Source organism: Hyla sarda, unplaced genomic scaffold (assembly GCF_029499605.1).
Source record: "Hyla sarda isolate aHylSar1 unplaced genomic scaffold, aHylSar1.hap1 scaffold_238, whole genome shotgun sequence".
Lineage (NCBI taxonomy): Eukaryota > Metazoa > Chordata > Amphibia > Anura > Hylidae > Hyla > Hyla sarda.
Genome location: NW_026609065.1, coordinates 15,967 through 32,732, shown reverse-complemented (window position 1 = coordinate 32,732; position 16,766 = coordinate 15,967). Strand labels below are relative to the sequence as shown.

Below are 16,766 nucleotides of genomic sequence, written 5' to 3'. Positions count from 1 at the left end.
CACACTACCTTACAATCCTTCTCAGACAGACCTCCCACACATTCCACTGTTTCTCTCTGCTCCAACACTTTCATCACCTTCTTACTATCATTCCATTCAGTCACACATTCCAGATTATTTTTCCTGACACACCGCCCTATTCTCTGATAGAACCAAGGAACCTCAAAACTTACAGGTACCCTTAAGTCCCTTTCCATTAGCTTATATTTCAACAACACATTACCAGCCAAATACCTTACCATGCACCCAAACACACATTCCTTCTTACTTACAGCGAGACAAAAACTGACATACTTCACAGCCAGGAACACTTCCACATTCATCATTCCTTTCCCACCATGCATTCTGCTTTTCACCACCTTCCCACGACTCAATTTCTCCATCCTTGAATTCCATAAGAAAACAAAGATCTGCCTGATAATTCTTGCCAGACACCTATCCGGTGGAGGAAACACATAATTAACATAAAGCAAAATAGGAATTATAACAGCTTTAATAACCAGAATCCTTCCCTCAATCGATAAAGTCCTTAAAGACCAGAAGTTTATTTTATTCCCCACCCTCCCCAAAACCCTCTCCCAACTTTCTTTCCCATACAAATCATTATCAAACACCACCCCAAGCACTTCCACACCCCCCTCTCTCACAGGCCACTCGCACAACCCACTCTCTCCCCACCCCTCAAAAAATTTACAACCACTCTTCCCAACATTAAGCTTAAACCCACTCATTAAACAGAAACACTCAATCAATAACTTAGCACGCCTTACCCCTGCCATTGACTTACATACAACAGTAACATCATCCATGTAACCAATCACTCGCATATCCTTCCCATGACTACCAGGTATTTCTATACCCCGCATCACCTTATCTCTCCTAATCATCCCCAACAAAGGCTCAATCATACAAATAAAAAGAATTGGCGACAGGGGACACCCCTGCCGCACTCCAGATTTTATACTCACTTCCCTACTCAGAAAACCATTGACCTGAATCTTACTATAAATGTCCCTATACAAACATTCAATCCACTTCACCATTCTGTCCGGCACATTCATCCTCCTCAAAACCCTAAACAATAAATCATGCACCACCCTATCATACGCTTTTTCAAAATCCACCGTAACAACAGCCACACCTTGCTTCCTAGTTTTACAGTCCCACAATACATCCCTCAGACCTAACAGACATTCAGAAATCCTACGATCAGGCACTGTACACATTTGCTCCTCACCTACCATACAATCAATCACATCCTTTAACCTATTCGCAATAACTTTAGCAATAATTTTGTAATCACAATTCAAGAGCGCTATAGGCCTCCAATTTTTAAGATCCCTCTTATCCCCTTTTTTAAACAATAACACAGTCACACTCTCACTCATACTTTTAGATAACTTCCCTCTCCTAAGTACTTCCTTACACACCTCCCATACATAATCCCCTAACATATCCCAAAACACAAGATAAAATTCCACAGGCAAACCATCACTCCCTGCCACCTTTCCTTTCTTCATCCCATTCACAGCATCCTCCACCTCACTCTTCCTCACATCCTCTTCCATAAAGAACCCATCAATTTCATCCAAACGCTTATCCACATATCCCAAACATTCCTCCTCTAGAGTCACGTCCCGCTCCTTCTCCGTGAATAAATCAGAATAAAACTTCCACACTTCCTCTAACACCTCATCCTTACCAAAGACCTCTACCCCATCATTCGTAAAAACACTCATCATCTCAGTTTTTTTACTGAATGCCTTTTTAAAGAAAAATTTGCTACATTTCTCATCCTTCTCTTTCACTTCAACCCTAGCCTGTGCAATAATCTTCCTTCCATTCCTCTCCAGACACTCATTCACACTTCCACGAGCTTCCTCAATCTCCTTCTCAACACTCATCCCCAAACGCCTCAATTCATACAAATACTCTAACCTTCTTTGCCATCTCTCATACTCTTCTCTATCTTTCCTCCCTTTCTCACACCCTTTTTTAATAAAAAACCTTTTAGTCTCTAACTTCACCCACTCCCACCACTCAACCACACTATAAAATGCATCCTTCCTCAACACCCATCCATCAAAACGCTCCCTATATTCTTGTAATACACATTCATTATCCAATAAAGACACATTCAACTTCCAAACACCCTTTCCATACTCACTTAGACCACCACCTTTTACCACACACTCAATCCAGGCATGATCCGTGAACGGTAACCTCCTCCGTCTGAAATTAGAAACAGACATTAGTTTTGAGACAAAAATGAAATCAATACGCGAACTTGTATTGTTAGAAAAATATGTATAACCGATAGTACCATCATTATGGGCAACAAAGGAATCCTTTAACCCAAATAAATTTACAATCTCTTTAAGCTGCTTACTAGTACTGTCTAAACCAGACCCACCACCCACCGTAGTACTACTCCTATCCCCCTCTGTTATTATACAATTGAAATCCCCTATAAGGAACACATCATCCCTCCCACTCAAAAAGAAATATAATTTCTCAAACACCTCCCCTCTTTCCTTCCTCCCAGTTGGAGCATAAACATTAATTACTTTATATGTGAAACCCCTGAAAATAAAATGCACTAATAATACCCTACCCGGAACAATATGGACAACTTTTTTAACAACAAACTCATTACTTTTGAACAAAATCCCCACCCCCGAATTACGTTCCATTGAACCAGACCATACCGATTGCCCATAAGGCCAGGAGATATTTGGCTCCCCATCCAAGCAGCACTCCTGGAGACCTAGAACATCAAAAGAATATCTAGAAAGTAAATCAAAAATGGCGGATCTCCTTTCTAAAGATCTAATACTGCGGACATTTAGAGAACCAATTGTTAAACTCATTCAAACATTTGAAGGAAAAAAAGGAAATACAAAATCAAGCATTATCAAAAGGAGGCCTAGCCTTTCCCCGACCTCTACCCTTATTTTTTGCCTCCCCTTCCTTAAACTTAAGAGTCTTTGTCAATTTTTTGACTGAACATTCCTCCAAATAACCTGTGCCCAGGGAGGATAAAGAGGAGTCAGAATCAATCTGACATGACGACCCTCCACCTGCCTCCTCCCTTCCCGGGCTAGGAAAGTCCTCAATCCTTTGACTCTGAGGAGTCGGACAGTCATCCTCCGATTCTTCCACCGGCATCTTTCTCTTCAAGGATTCTTTGTCCACAGTCATCTCCTCTGGGGGATCAGAGGCCTCCGAAACAGATGCCCCCGAAACAGACTCCGCCTTCTCCCCCTCTGCCACCAAAGCATCCGGAACAGACCTAGAAATGGAAGGAAAAACAGGGGCAGACTCTGCTTCACTGGTCAGCACGCTAACCTCTGCATCGCCTGCCCTGGCAGCATTGGAGTCCTCAGGAACTGTCCCACCTCGAAGAGCCATTGCATATGATCGGGGTGCCCCGGACTGGTAAGTGGGGCAACTCCTAGCCAGGTGATCCGAAGAACCACAGAAATGACACTTGCGTTTCTCGGGACAGTCTGCAGTGCGGTGATCAGGCTTGTGGCAGTTCCTGCAAACCTGCCCGGTTGTACAGTTCTCTCTGGTATGACCAAAGCAAAAACAGTCCCGGCAAAAACTTGGCATCCCCGGGTAGTGCAGAAACCCCCTGTTGTTCCCTATCGCAAAGTTCTGCGGGGGGTGACAAAAACCTTCAGCACCACCCTCGGGGGCAGGCCTAAACTCCACCCAAAAACGTCTCATGCCTGTGAAAGTCCCCAGGATGTTATTTTTCCTCTCCGCACCAGAAACAGACACACAATACCTTCTTAGAAAGGTCTGGATCTCCTCATCCCGCACAAAAGGGTTGTACATATGCACTACCACTGGAACTTTCTTAGGCCGAGCCTCGCAGGAAATGAATCGGATCCCTTGTAGGTCAGGGTGAGAAGCATTCTCCTTACTCCGGTAGAGACAGGTACGGAGATCATCCAGGTTGTAGAAGGTCACGTCAAAGAATCCTTGGCTGGGAAAGACCTGGACACAGAAGATGGAAGCATGCGGCATCCTCAGCACTCCTTCCACGACCTTCTGCTGGACATGCAAAATCCCGTAGGCACTCCTCTTTTCCTCCTCGATAAACAGCCGTACTGTATTAGGAGCGTTCGGCGCATTAGCCATCCTCTCCGGCAGACCCGTCCTCCGATGATCACCTTCCCGTTATCCTGGGACTAAGCCCTCTCCCCAATAGCAGCAGGTGGGTGAAGCCCAGGCAATAAACCTGGGCGATCCCACAAGGCCGAGGAGAGGGGTACCCGAATACCTTAGGGCAAGACACTTGATCTTAGCCAAAAGGCCGAGAAGCGATAACCGTGAAAGGGGTGGGCCCAACAAGGTCCCCTTCATGGGCACTATCACTGCTTGCTGTCAGGGAGGCTGCCAGACAATTTTCCATGCACACTCTGGGCTGGGGGGCAGTCAACCACCAGTACACACAGCAGAACCTAAACCCATACCATTATTGCTAAGCAGCAAGACAGGGGCCCATTGCACTCCCACGGGGCCTTTTTAAATGCAATCCATAACCCGGATTTGCCAGGAACCCTTCTTACTCCTCCTACTTGCATGTGACACTGGGCTTAGGATCTGCATAGGAAACACACACACAAGCACACACCTACCTTTGTTGCCTGCAGATGCCTCCTTGGCTGTCCCCAAACGGTATCAAACCAACACCCACGGGAAGCTGTAAGCATAGAGGACATGCCTGCACCCCATTGGACTTACCTGTGTGGGTTAAATCCGGGTTATTTGACAACCTATGGCGGTGATGGTTCTGCTCAGGCAGAGCAGTGCTGATGCTCCTCATAAAGCTGTCGCTGCTGTGAAGGTTCTAGGTGACATCACAATCCCTATGGTTACATACACAACAAAGCTGGGTTGTTGTTGTTTACACTCTGCAAGGCCTGTGGAAGTGAGTGACATCATAGCACTGTAGTTCTGAGGGTTCTAGATGGATGCAACAATCTCCTGTTGCTTCTATGAAGGCCATAATAGACGACATCACCAAACAGCTCCATAGTCACATACACAGCAAAGGAGAGATGTTGTTTACACCTAGTGATGTCAGTGGTATTGAGTGACATCACAGCACAGTGCTAAGGCTCCTGGGCCTGGACACAGCAGCGGCTGCAATATCTCAACGGAGAATACGTTTATATATATGTGTGTGTGTGCGCGTATATATATATATATATATATATATATATATATATATATATATATATTTCTCCGCCGAAATCACTTTTAAACCCATTTCCACCTTTTTTTCCCTTCTCTTCCTCTTACTTTTTTTTCACGTTTTTTTACGTTTTTCTCCTTTTCGCCTCTTTTCTGGGCGTATTATTCTTCTTTTTCTTCTTTTTTTTCGTCTAATGCATACCCCATCAGTGCAGCAATGCTTATTCAATACCGCCAGCAGATGGAGACACTGGGGGATAATTTTCTAAGGATTTATACTGATTTTTCCTGTCTGAATTTGTCGCACAGAAAGTTGCAGGCCAAATATGTGTGACATTTCTGCGACTTTAGCTTCTAGAGCATTTTTACAACATTATACATAGGTGCTGAATACATAAAAAGCGACTGTTCAGCGACAGACAAGTCGCATCGGCTGAAAGTAGGCCAGAATGTCAGTCCATGTTGGAGCAGGTTTAGATACAGTCTAAAGCATAGATCTCAAAGTCTGTGCACAGAATTTAGCAAGGGCCTCGCACCTTCTGATGCATCAGGTAGGTGCACTATAGCATAGCCTAACCCTCTGTACTTTGGTCTATATTGATGCGGGACATAGACAGCCAGCTGATGACCAATCCATTAGTGCAATGGATGGCTGGAAGCATTTGTCTTTGCCTTTGCAATACCACAGAAGCAATGCATGGTCAATGTACAGCAATGACACACCTGTGTGAACAGCCAGGAGACCCCCCCATGTTATGTTACATAGTTACATAGTTAGTACGGTCGAAAAAAGACATATGTCCATCAAGTTCAACCAGGGAATTAAGGGGTAGGGGTGTGGCGCGATATTGGGGAAGGGATGAGATTTTATATTTCTTCATAAGCATTAATCTTATTTTGTCAATTAGGAACATTCAGCACCCACCCGCTATCAAGGCAGCTGCCTATCATGTCATGCCCTACCTGCACAGGTGTGCTGGCTACTCAAATGATCCAATTAAGGAGGCCATTTAGTCAGCAGCAGCAGAAGTCCTGTGCCTGGACGCTCCAACAGCGGCCAGACACAAGCAGAAGCAGCAGAAGCACCACCTTTTGTTTTTTGGCTGCAGCAGCAGCAGCAGCAGCAGCAAGGCCCACAGGGCTGGCTAGCTGGCTAGCCAGCAAGCAGGTAGCAATGAAAGTAGGAATCTTTCTTTTTAACCCTGTAAGGGGGTGGTGCACTGTACCCGAAGATACTGCCATATCGAGTCAATGCATAGGGCGACGGAAGCAAGCTTCGAAATCGGCCCCCGTTCTCAAAAATCCATTTAATATATGGTCCCCAGATAGGGGACGTATCAGATATTAAACTGATAAGAACAGATACTACACTTGATCTTAGCCAAAAGGCCGAGAAGCGATAACCGTGAAAGGGGCGGGCCCAACAAGGTCCCCTTCATGGGCACTATCACTGCTTGCTGTCAGGGAGGCTGCCAGACAATTTTCCATGCACACTCTGGGCTGGGGGGCAGTCAACCACCAGTACACACAGCAGAACCTAAACCCATACCATTATTGCTAAGCAGCAAGACAGGGGCCCATTGCACTCCCACGGGGCCTTTTTAAATGCAATCCATAACCCGGATTTGCCAGGAACCCTTCTTACTCCTCCTACTTGCATGTGACACTGGGCTTAGGATCTGCATAGGAAACACACACACAAGCACACACCTACCTTTGTTGCCTGCAGATGCCTCCTTGGCTGTCCCCAAACGGTATCAAACCAACACCCACGGGAAGCTGTAAGCATAGAGGACATGCCTGCACCCCATTGGACTTACCTGTGTGGGTTAAATCCGGGTTATTTGACAACCTATGGCGGTGATGGTTCTGCTCAGGCAGAGCAGTGCTGATGCTCCTCATAAAGCTGTCGCTGCTGTGAAGGTTCTAGGTGACATCACAATCCCTATGGTTACATACACAACAAAGCTGGGTTGTTGTTGTTTACACTCTGCAAGGCCTGTGGAAGTGAGTGACATCATAGCACTGTAGTTCTGAGGGTTCTAGATGGATGCAACAATCTCCTGTTGCTTCTATGAAGGCCATAATAGACGACATCACCAAACAGCTCCATAGTCACATACACAGCAAAGGAGAGATGTTGTTTACACCTAGTGATGTCAGTGGTATTGAGTGACATCACAGCACAGTGCTAAGGCTCCTGGGCCTGGACACAGCAGCGGCTGCAATATCTCAACGGAGAATACGTTTATATATATGTGTGTGTGTGCGCGTATATATATATATATATATATATATATATATATATATATATATATATTTCTCCGCCGAAATCACTTTTAAACCCATTTCCACCTTTTTTTCCCTTCTCTTCCTCTTACTTTTTTTTCACGTTTTTTTACGTTTTTCTCCTTTTCGCCTCTTTTCTGGGCGTATTATTCTTCTTTTTCTTCTTTTTTTTCGTCTAATGCATACCCCATCAGTGCAGCAATGCTTATTCAATACCGCCAGCAGATGGAGACACTGGGGGATAATTTTCTAAGGATTTATACTGATTTTTCCTGTCTGAATTTGTCGCACAGAAAGTTGCAGGCCAAATATGTGTGACATTTCTGCGACTTTAGCTTCTAGAGCATTTTTACAACATTATACATAGGTGCTGAATACATAAAAAGCGACTGTTCAGCGACAGACAAGTCGCATCGGCTGAAAGTAGGCCAGAATGTCAGTCCATGTTGGAGCAGGTTTAGATACAGTCTAAAGCATAGATCTCAAAGTCTGTGCACAGAATTTAGCAAGGGCCTCGCACCTTCTGATGCATCAGGTAGGTGCACTATAGCATAGCCTAACCCTCTGTACTTTGGTCTATATTGATGCGGGACATAGACAGCCAGCTGATGACCAATCCATTAGTGCAATGGATGGCTGGAAGCATTTGTCTTTGCCTTTGCAATACCACAGAAGCAATGCATGGTCAATGTACAGCAATGACACACCTGTGTGAACAGCCAGGAGACCCCCCCATGTTATGTTACATAGTTACATAGTTAGTACGGTCGAAAAAAGACATATGTCCATCAAGTTCAACCAGGGAATTAAGGGGTAGGGGTGTGGCGCGATATTGGGGAAGGGATGAGATTTTATATTTCTTCATAAGCATTAATCTTATTTTGTCAATTAGGAACATTCAGCACCCACCCGCTATCAAGGCAGCTGCCTATCATGTCATGCCCTACCTGCACAGGTGTGCTGGCTACTCAAATGATCCAATTAAGGAGGCCATTTAGTCAGCAGCAGCAGAAGTCCTGTGCCTGGACGCTCCAACAGCGGCCAGACACAAGCAGAAGCAGCAGAAGCAGCAGCAGCACCACCTTTTGTTTTTTGGCTGCAGCAGCAGCAGCAGCAGCAGCAGCAGCAAGGCCCACAGGGCTGGCTAGCTGGCTAGCCAGCAAGCAGGTAGCAATGAAAGTAGGAATCTTTCTTTTTAACCCTGTAAGGGGGTGGTGCACTGTACCCGAAGATACTGCCATATCGGGTCAATGCATAGGGCGACGGAAGCAAGCTTCGAAATCGGCCCCCGTTCTCAAAAATCCATTTAATATATGGTCCCCAGATAGGGGACGTATCAGATATTAAACTGATAAGAACAGATACTACACTTGATCTTAGCCAAAAGGCCGAGAAGCGATAACCGTGAAAGGGGCGGGCCCAACAAGGTCCCCTTCATGGGCACTATCACTGCTTGCTGTCAGGGAGGCTGCCAGACAATTTTCCATGCACACTCTGGGCTGGGGGGCAGTCAACCACCAGTACACACAGCAGAACCTAAACCCATACCATTATTGCTAAGCAGCAAGACAGGGGCCCATTGCACTCCCACGGGGCCTTTTTAAATGCAATCCATAACCCGGATTTGCCAGGAACCCTTCTTACTCCTCCTACTTGCATGTGACACTGGGCTTAGGATCTGCATAGGAAACACACACACAAGCACACACCTACCTTTGTTGCCTGCAGATGCCTCCTTGGCTGTCCCCAAACGGTATCAAACCAACACCCACGGGAAGCTGTAAGCATAGAGGACATGCCTGCACCCCATTGGACTTACCTGTGTGGGTTAAATCCGGGTTATTTGACAACCTATGGCGGTGATGGTTCTGCTCAGGCAGAGCAGTGCTGATGCTCCTCATAAAGCTGTCGCTGCTGTGAAGGTTCTAGGTGACATCACAATCCCTATGGTTACATACACAACAAAGCTGGGTTGTTGTTGTTTACACTCTGCAAGGCCTGTGGAAGTGAGTGACATCATAGCACTGTAGTTCTGAGGGTTCTAGATGGATGCAACAATCTCCTGTTGCTTCTATGAAGGCCATAATAGACGACATCACCAAACAGCTCCATAGTCACATACACAGCAAAGGAGAGATGTTGTTTACACCTAGTGATGTCAGTGGTATTGAGTGACATCACAGCACAGTGCTAAGGCTCCTGGGCCTGGACACAGCAGCGGCTGCAATATCTCAACGGAGAATACGTTTATATATATGTGTGTGTGTGCGCGTATATATATATATATATATATATATATATATATATATATATATATTTCTCCGCCGAAATCACTTTTAAACCCATTTCCACCTTTTTTTCCCTTCTCTTCCTCTTACTTTTTTTTCACGTTTTTTTACGTTTTTCTCCTTTTCGCCTCTTTTCTGGGCGTATTATTCTTCTTTTTCTTCTTTTTTTTCGTCTAATGCATACCCCATCAGTGCAGCAATGCTTATTCAATACCGCCAGCAGATGGAGACACTGGGGGATAATTTTCTAAGGATTTATACTGATTTTTCCTGTCTGAATTTGTCGCACAGAAAGTTGCAGGCCAAATATGTGTGACATTTCTGCGACTTTAGCTTCTAGAGCATTTTTACAACATTATACATAGGTGCTGAATACATAAAAAGCGACTGTTCAGCGACAGACAAGTCGCATCGGCTGAAAGTAGGCCAGAATGTCAGTCCATGTTGGAGCAGGTTTAGATACAGTCTAAAGCATAGATCTCAAAGTCTGTGCACAGAATTTAGCAAGGGCCTCGCACCTTCTGATGCATCAGGTAGGTGCACTATAGCATAGCCTAACCCTCTGTACTTTGGTCTATATTGATGCGGGACATAGACAGCCAGCTGATGACCAATCCATTAGTGCAATGGATGGCTGGAAGCATTTGTCTTTGCCTTTGCAATACCACAGAAGCAATGCATGGTCAATGTACAGCAATGACACACCTGTGTGAACAGCCAGGAGACCCCCCCATGTTATGTTACATAGTTACATAGTTAGTACGGTCGAAAAAAGACATATGTCCATCAAGTTCAACCAGGGAATTAAGGGGTAGGGGTGTGGCGCGATATTGGGGAAGGGATGAGATTTTATATTTCTTCATAAGCATTAATCTTATTTTGTCAATTAGGAACATTCAGCACCCACCCGCTATCAAGGCAGCTGCCTATCATGTCATGCCCTACCTGCACAGGTGTGCTGGCTACTCAAATGATCCAATTAAGGAGGCCATTTAGTCAGCAGCAGCAGAAGTCCTGTGCCTGGACGCTCCAACAGCGGCCAGACACAAGCAGAAGCAGCAGAAGCAGCAGCAGCACCACCTTTTGTTTTTTGGCTGCAGCAGCAGCAGCAGCAGCAGCAGCAAGGCCCACAGGGCTGGCTAGCTGGCTAGCCAGCAAGCAGGTAGCAATGAAAGTAGGAATCTTTCTTTTTAACCCTGTAAGGGGGTGGTGCACTGTACCCGAAGATACTGCCATATCGGGTCAATGCATAGGGCGACGGAAGCAAGCTTCGAAATCGGCCCCCGTTCTCAAAAATCCATTTAATATATGGTCCCCAGATAGGGGACGTATCAGATATTAAACTGATAAGAACAGATACTACACTTGATCTTAGCCAAAAGGCCGAGAAGCGATAACCGTGAAAGGGGCGGGCCCAACAAGGTCCCCTTCATGGGCACTATCACTGCTTGCTGTCAGGGAGGCTGCCAGACAATTTTCCATGCACACTCTGGGCTGGGGGGCAGTCAACCACCAGTACACACAGCAGAACCTAAACCCATACCATTATTGCTAAGCAGCAAGACAGGGGCCCATTGCACTCCCACGGGGCCTTTTTAAATGCAATCCATAACCCGGATTTGCCAGGAACCCTTCTTACTCCTCCTACTTGCATGTGACACTGGGCTTAGGATCTGCATAGGAAACACACACACAAGCACACACCTACCTTTGTTGCCTGCAGATGCCTCCTTGGCTGTCCCCAAACGGTATCAAACCAACACCCACGGGAAGCTGTAAGCATAGAGGACATGCCTGCACCCCATTGGACTTACCTGTGTGGGTTAAATCCGGGTTATTTGACAACCTATGGCGGTGATGGTTCTGCTCAGGCAGAGCAGTGCTGATGCTCCTCATAAAGCTGTCGCTGCTGTGAAGGTTCTAGGTGACATCACAATCCCTATGGTTACATACACAACAAAGCTGGGTTGTTGTTGTTTACACTCTGCAAGGCCTGTGGAAGTGAGTGACATCATAGCACTGTAGTTCTGAGGGTTCTAGATGGATGCAACAATCTCCTGTTGCTTCTATGAAGGCCATAATAGACGACATCACCAAACAGCTCCATAGTCACATACACAGCAAAGGAGAGATGTTGTTTACACCTAGTGATGTCAGTGGTATTGAGTGACATCACAGCACAGTGCTAAGGCTCCTGGGCCTGGACACAGCAGCGGCTGCAATATCTCAACGGAGAATACGTTTATATATATGTGTGTGTGTGCGCGTATATATATATATATATATATATATATATATATATATATATATATATTTCTCCGCCGAAATCACTTTTAAACCCATTTCCACCTTTTTTTCCCTTCTCTTCCTCTTACTTTTTTTTCAAGTTTTTTTACGTTTTTCTCCTTTTCGCCTCTTTTCTGGGCGTATTATTCTTCTTTTTCTTCTTTTTTTTCGTCTAATGCATACCCCATCAGTGCAGCAATGCTTATTCAATACCGCCAGCAGATGGAGACACTGGGGGATAATTTTCTAAGGATTTATACTGATTTTTCCTGTCTGAATTTGTCGCACAGAAAGTTGCAGGCCAAATATGTGTGACATTTCTGCGACTTTAGCTTCTAGAGCATTTTTACAACATTATACATAGGTGCTGAATACATAAAAAGCGACTGTTCAGCGACAGACAAGTCGCATCGGCTGAAAGTAGGCCAGAATGTCAGTCCATGTTGGAGCAGGTTTAGATACAGTCTAAAGCATAGATCTCAAAGTCTGTGCACAGAATTTAGCAAGGGCCTCGCACCTTCTGATGCATCAGGTAGGTGCACTATAGCATAGCCTAACCCTCTGTACTTTGGTCTATATTGATGCGGGACATAGACAGCCAGCTGATGACCAATCCATTAGTGCAATGGATGGCTGGAAGCATTTGTCTTTGCCTTTGCAATACCACAGAAGCAATGCATGGTCAATGTACAGCAATGACACACCTGTGTGAACAGCCAGGAGACCCCCCCATGTTATGTTACATAGTTACATAGTTAGTACGGTCGAAAAAAGACATATGTCCATCAAGTTCAACCAGGGAATTAAGGGGTAGGGGTGTGGCGCGATATTGGGGAAGGGATGAGATTTTATATTTCTTCATAAGCATTAATCTTATTTTGTCAATTAGGAACATTCAGCACCCACCCGCTATCAAGGCAGCTGCCTATCATGTCATGCCCTACCTGCACAGGTGTGCTGGCTACTCAAATGATCCAATTAAGGAGGCCATTTAGTCAGCAGCAGCAGAAGTCCTGTGCCTGGACGCTCCAACAGCGGCCAGACACAAGCAGAAGCAGCAGAAGCAGCAGCAGCACCACCTTTTGTTTTTTGGCTGCAGCAGCAGCAGCAGCAGCAGCAGCAAGGCCCACAGGGCTGGCTAGCTGGCTAGCCAGCAAGCAGGTAGCAATGAAAGTAGGAATCTTTCTTTTTAACCCTGTAAGGGGGTGGTGCACTGTACCCGAAGATACTGCCATATCGGGTCAATGCATAGGGCGACGGAAGCAAGCTTCGAAATCGGCCCCCGTTCTCAAAAATCCATTTAATATATGGTCCCCAGATAGGGGACGTATCAGATATTAAACTGATAAAAACAGATACTACACTTGATCTTAGCCAAAAGGCCGAGAAGCGATAACCGTGAAAGGGGCGGGCCCAACAAGGTCCCCTTCATGGGCACTATCACTGCTTGCTGTCAGGGAGGCTGCCAGACAATTTTCCATGCACACTCTGGGCTGGGGGGCAGTCAACCACCAGTACACACAGCAGAACCTAAACCCATACCATTATTGCTAAGCAGCAAGACAGGGGCCCATTGCACTCCCACGGGGCCTTTTTAAATGCAATCCATAACCCGGATTTGCCAGGAACCCTTCTTACTCCTCCTACTTGCATGTGACACTGGGCTTAGGATCTGCATAGGAAACACACACACAAGCACACACCTACCTTTGTTGCCTGCAGATGCCTCCTTGGCTGTCCCCAAACGGTATCAAACCAACACCCACGGGAAGCTGTAAGCATAGAGGACATGCCTGCACCCCATTGGACTTACCTGTGTGGGTTAAATCCGGGTTATTTGACAACCTATGGCGGTGATGGTTCTGCTCAGGCAGAGCAGTGCTGATGCTCCTCATAAAGCTGTCGCTGCTGTGAAGGTTCTAGGTGACATCACAATCCCTATGGTTACATACACAACAAAGCTGGGTTGTTGTTGTTTACACTCTGCAAGGCCTGTGGAAGTGAGTGACATCATAGCACTGTAGTTCTGAGGGTTCTAGATGGATGCAACAATCTCCTGTTGCTTCTATGAAGGCCATAATAGACGACATCACCAAACAGCTCCATAGTCACATACACAGCAAAGGAGAGATGTTGTTTACACCTAGTGATGTCAGTGGTATTGAGTGACATCACAGCACAGTGCTAAGGCTCCTGGGCCTGGACACAGCAGCGGCTGCAATATCTCAACGGAGAATACGTTTATATATATGTGTGTGTGTGCGCGTATATATATATATATATATATATATATATATATATATATATATATATATATCTCCGCCGAAATCACTTTTAAACCCATTTCCACCTTTTTTTCCCTTCTCTTCCTCTTACTTTTTTTTCACGTTTTTTTACGTTTTTCTCCTTTTCGCCTCTTTTCTGGGCGTATTATTCTTCTTTTTCTTCTTTTTTTTCGTCTAATGCATACCCCATCAGTGCAGCAATGCTTATTCAATACCGCCAGCAGATGGAGACACTGGGGGATAATTTTCTAAGGATTTATACTGATTTTTCCTGTCTGGATTTGTCGCACAGAAAGTTGCAGGCCAAATATGTGTGACATTTCTGCGACTTTAGCTTCTAGAGCATTTTTACAACATTATACATAGGTGCTGAATACATAAAAAGCGACTGTTCAGCGACAGACAAGTCGCATCGGCTGAAAGTAGGCCAGAATGTCAGTCCATGTTGGAGCAGGTTTAGATACAGTCTAAAGCATAGATCTCAAAGTCTGTGCACAGAATTTAGCAAGGGCCTCGCACCTTCTGATGCATCAGGTAGGTGCACTATAGCATAGCCTAACCCTCTGTACTTTGGTCTATATTGATGCGGGACATAGACAGCCAGCTGATGACCAATCCATTAGTGCAATGGATGGCTGGAAGCATTTGTCTTTGCCTTTGCAATACCACAGAAGCAATGCATGGTCAATGTACAGCAATGACACACCTGTGTGAACAGCCAGGAGACCCCCCCATGTTATGTTACATAGTTACATAGTTAGTACGGTCGAAAAAAGACATATGTCCATCAAGTTCAACCAGGGAATTAAGGGGTAGGGGTGTGGCGCGATATTGGGGAAGGGATGAGATTTTATATTTCTTCATAAGCATTAATCTTATTTTGTCAATTAGGAACATTCAGCACCCACCCGCTATCAAGGCAGCTGCCTATCATGTCATGCCCTACCTGCACAGGTGTGCTGGCTACTCAAATGATCCAATTAAGGAGGCCATTTAGTCAGCAGCAGCAGAAGTCCTGTGCCTGGACGCTCCAACAGCGGCCAGACACAAGCAGAAGCAGCAGAAGCAGCAGCAGCACCACCTTTTGTTTTTTGGCTGCAGCAGCAGCAGCAGCAGCAGCAGCAAGGCCCACAGGGCTGGCTAGCTGGCTAGCCAGCAAGCAGGTAGCAATGAAAGTAGGAATCTTTCTTTTTAACCCTGTAAGGGGGTGGTGCACTGTACCCGAAGATACTGCCATATCGGGTCAATGCATAGGGCGACGGAAGCAAGCTTCGAAATCGGCCCCCGTTCTCAAAAATCCATTTAATATATGGTCCCCAGATAGGGGACGTATCAGATATTAAACTGATAAGAACAGATACTACACTTGATCTTAGCCAAAAGGCCGAGAAGCGATAACCGTGAAAGGGGCGGGCCCAACAAGGTCCCCTTCATGGGCACTATCACTGCTTGCTGTCAGGGAGGCTGCCAGACAATTTTCCATGCACACTCTGGGCTGGGGGGCAGTCAACCACCAGTACACACAGCAGAACCTAAACCCATACCATTATTGCTAAGCAGCAAGACAGGGGCCCATTGCACTCCCACGGGGCCTTTTTAAATGCAATCCATAACCCGGATTTGCCAGGAACCCTTCTTACTCCTCCTACTTGCATGTGACACTGGGCTTAGGATCTGCATAGGAAACACACACACAAGCACACACCTACCTTTGTTGCCTGCAGATGCCTCCTTGGCTGTCCCCAAACGGTATCAAACCAACACCCACGGGAAGCTGTAAGCATAGAGGACATGCCTGCACCCCATTGGACTTACCTGTGTGGGTTAAATCCGGGTTATTTGACAACCTATGGCGGTGATGGTTCTGCTCAGGCAGAGCAGTGCTGATGCTCCTCATAAAGCTGTCGCTGCTGTGAAGGTTCTAGGTGACATCACAATCCCTATGGTTACATACACAACAAAGCTGGGTTGTTGTTGTTTACACTCTGCAAGGCCTGTGGAAGTGAGTGACATCATAGCACTGTAGTTCTGAGGGTTCTAGATGGATGCAACAATCTCCTGTTGCTTCTATGAAGGCCATAATAGACGACATCACCAAACAGCTCCATAGTCACATACACAGCAAAGGAGAGATGTTGTTTACACCTAGTGATGTCAGTGGTATTGAGTGACATCACAGCACAGTGCTAAGGCTCCTGGGCCTGGACACAGCAGCGGCTGCAATATCTCAACGGAGAATACGTTTATATATATGTGTGTGTGTGCGCGTATATATATATATATATATATATATATATATATATATATATATATATTCTCCGCCGAAATCACTTTTAAACCCATTTCCACCTTTTTTTCCCTTCTCTTCCTCTTACTTTTTTTTCACGTTTTTTTACGTTTTTCTCCTTTT

At 45.6% G+C, this 16,766-nt stretch overlaps 5 non-coding genes across 5 annotated transcripts; all 5 read right to left on the bottom strand.

The window, feature by feature from the left end:
* Positions 1 to 6,418: 6,418 nt before the first annotated feature.
* Positions 6,419 to 6,609, bottom strand: LOC130322819 (U2 spliceosomal RNA). The gene has a single exon (XR_008868259.1). It is a non-coding gene; the product is annotated as a U2 spliceosomal RNA (small nuclear RNA).
* A 2,097-nt stretch (positions 6,610 to 8,706) lies between these two features.
* Positions 8,707 to 8,897, bottom strand: LOC130322786 (U2 spliceosomal RNA). The gene has a single exon (XR_008868229.1). It is a non-coding gene; the product is annotated as a U2 spliceosomal RNA (small nuclear RNA).
* Positions 8,898 to 10,989: 2,092 nt separating this feature from the next.
* LOC130322773 (U2 spliceosomal RNA) lies at positions 10,990 to 11,180 on the bottom strand. The gene has a single exon (XR_008868218.1). It is a non-coding gene; the product is annotated as a U2 spliceosomal RNA (small nuclear RNA).
* Positions 11,181 to 13,274: 2,094 nt separating this feature from the next.
* Positions 13,275 to 13,465, bottom strand: LOC130322824 (U2 spliceosomal RNA). The gene has a single exon (XR_008868264.1). It is a non-coding gene; the product is annotated as a U2 spliceosomal RNA (small nuclear RNA).
* Positions 13,466 to 15,561: 2,096 nt separating this feature from the next.
* LOC130322761 (U2 spliceosomal RNA) lies at positions 15,562 to 15,752 on the bottom strand. The gene has a single exon (XR_008868207.1). It is a non-coding gene; the product is annotated as a U2 spliceosomal RNA (small nuclear RNA).
* Positions 15,753 to 16,766: the final 1,014 nt, after the last annotated feature.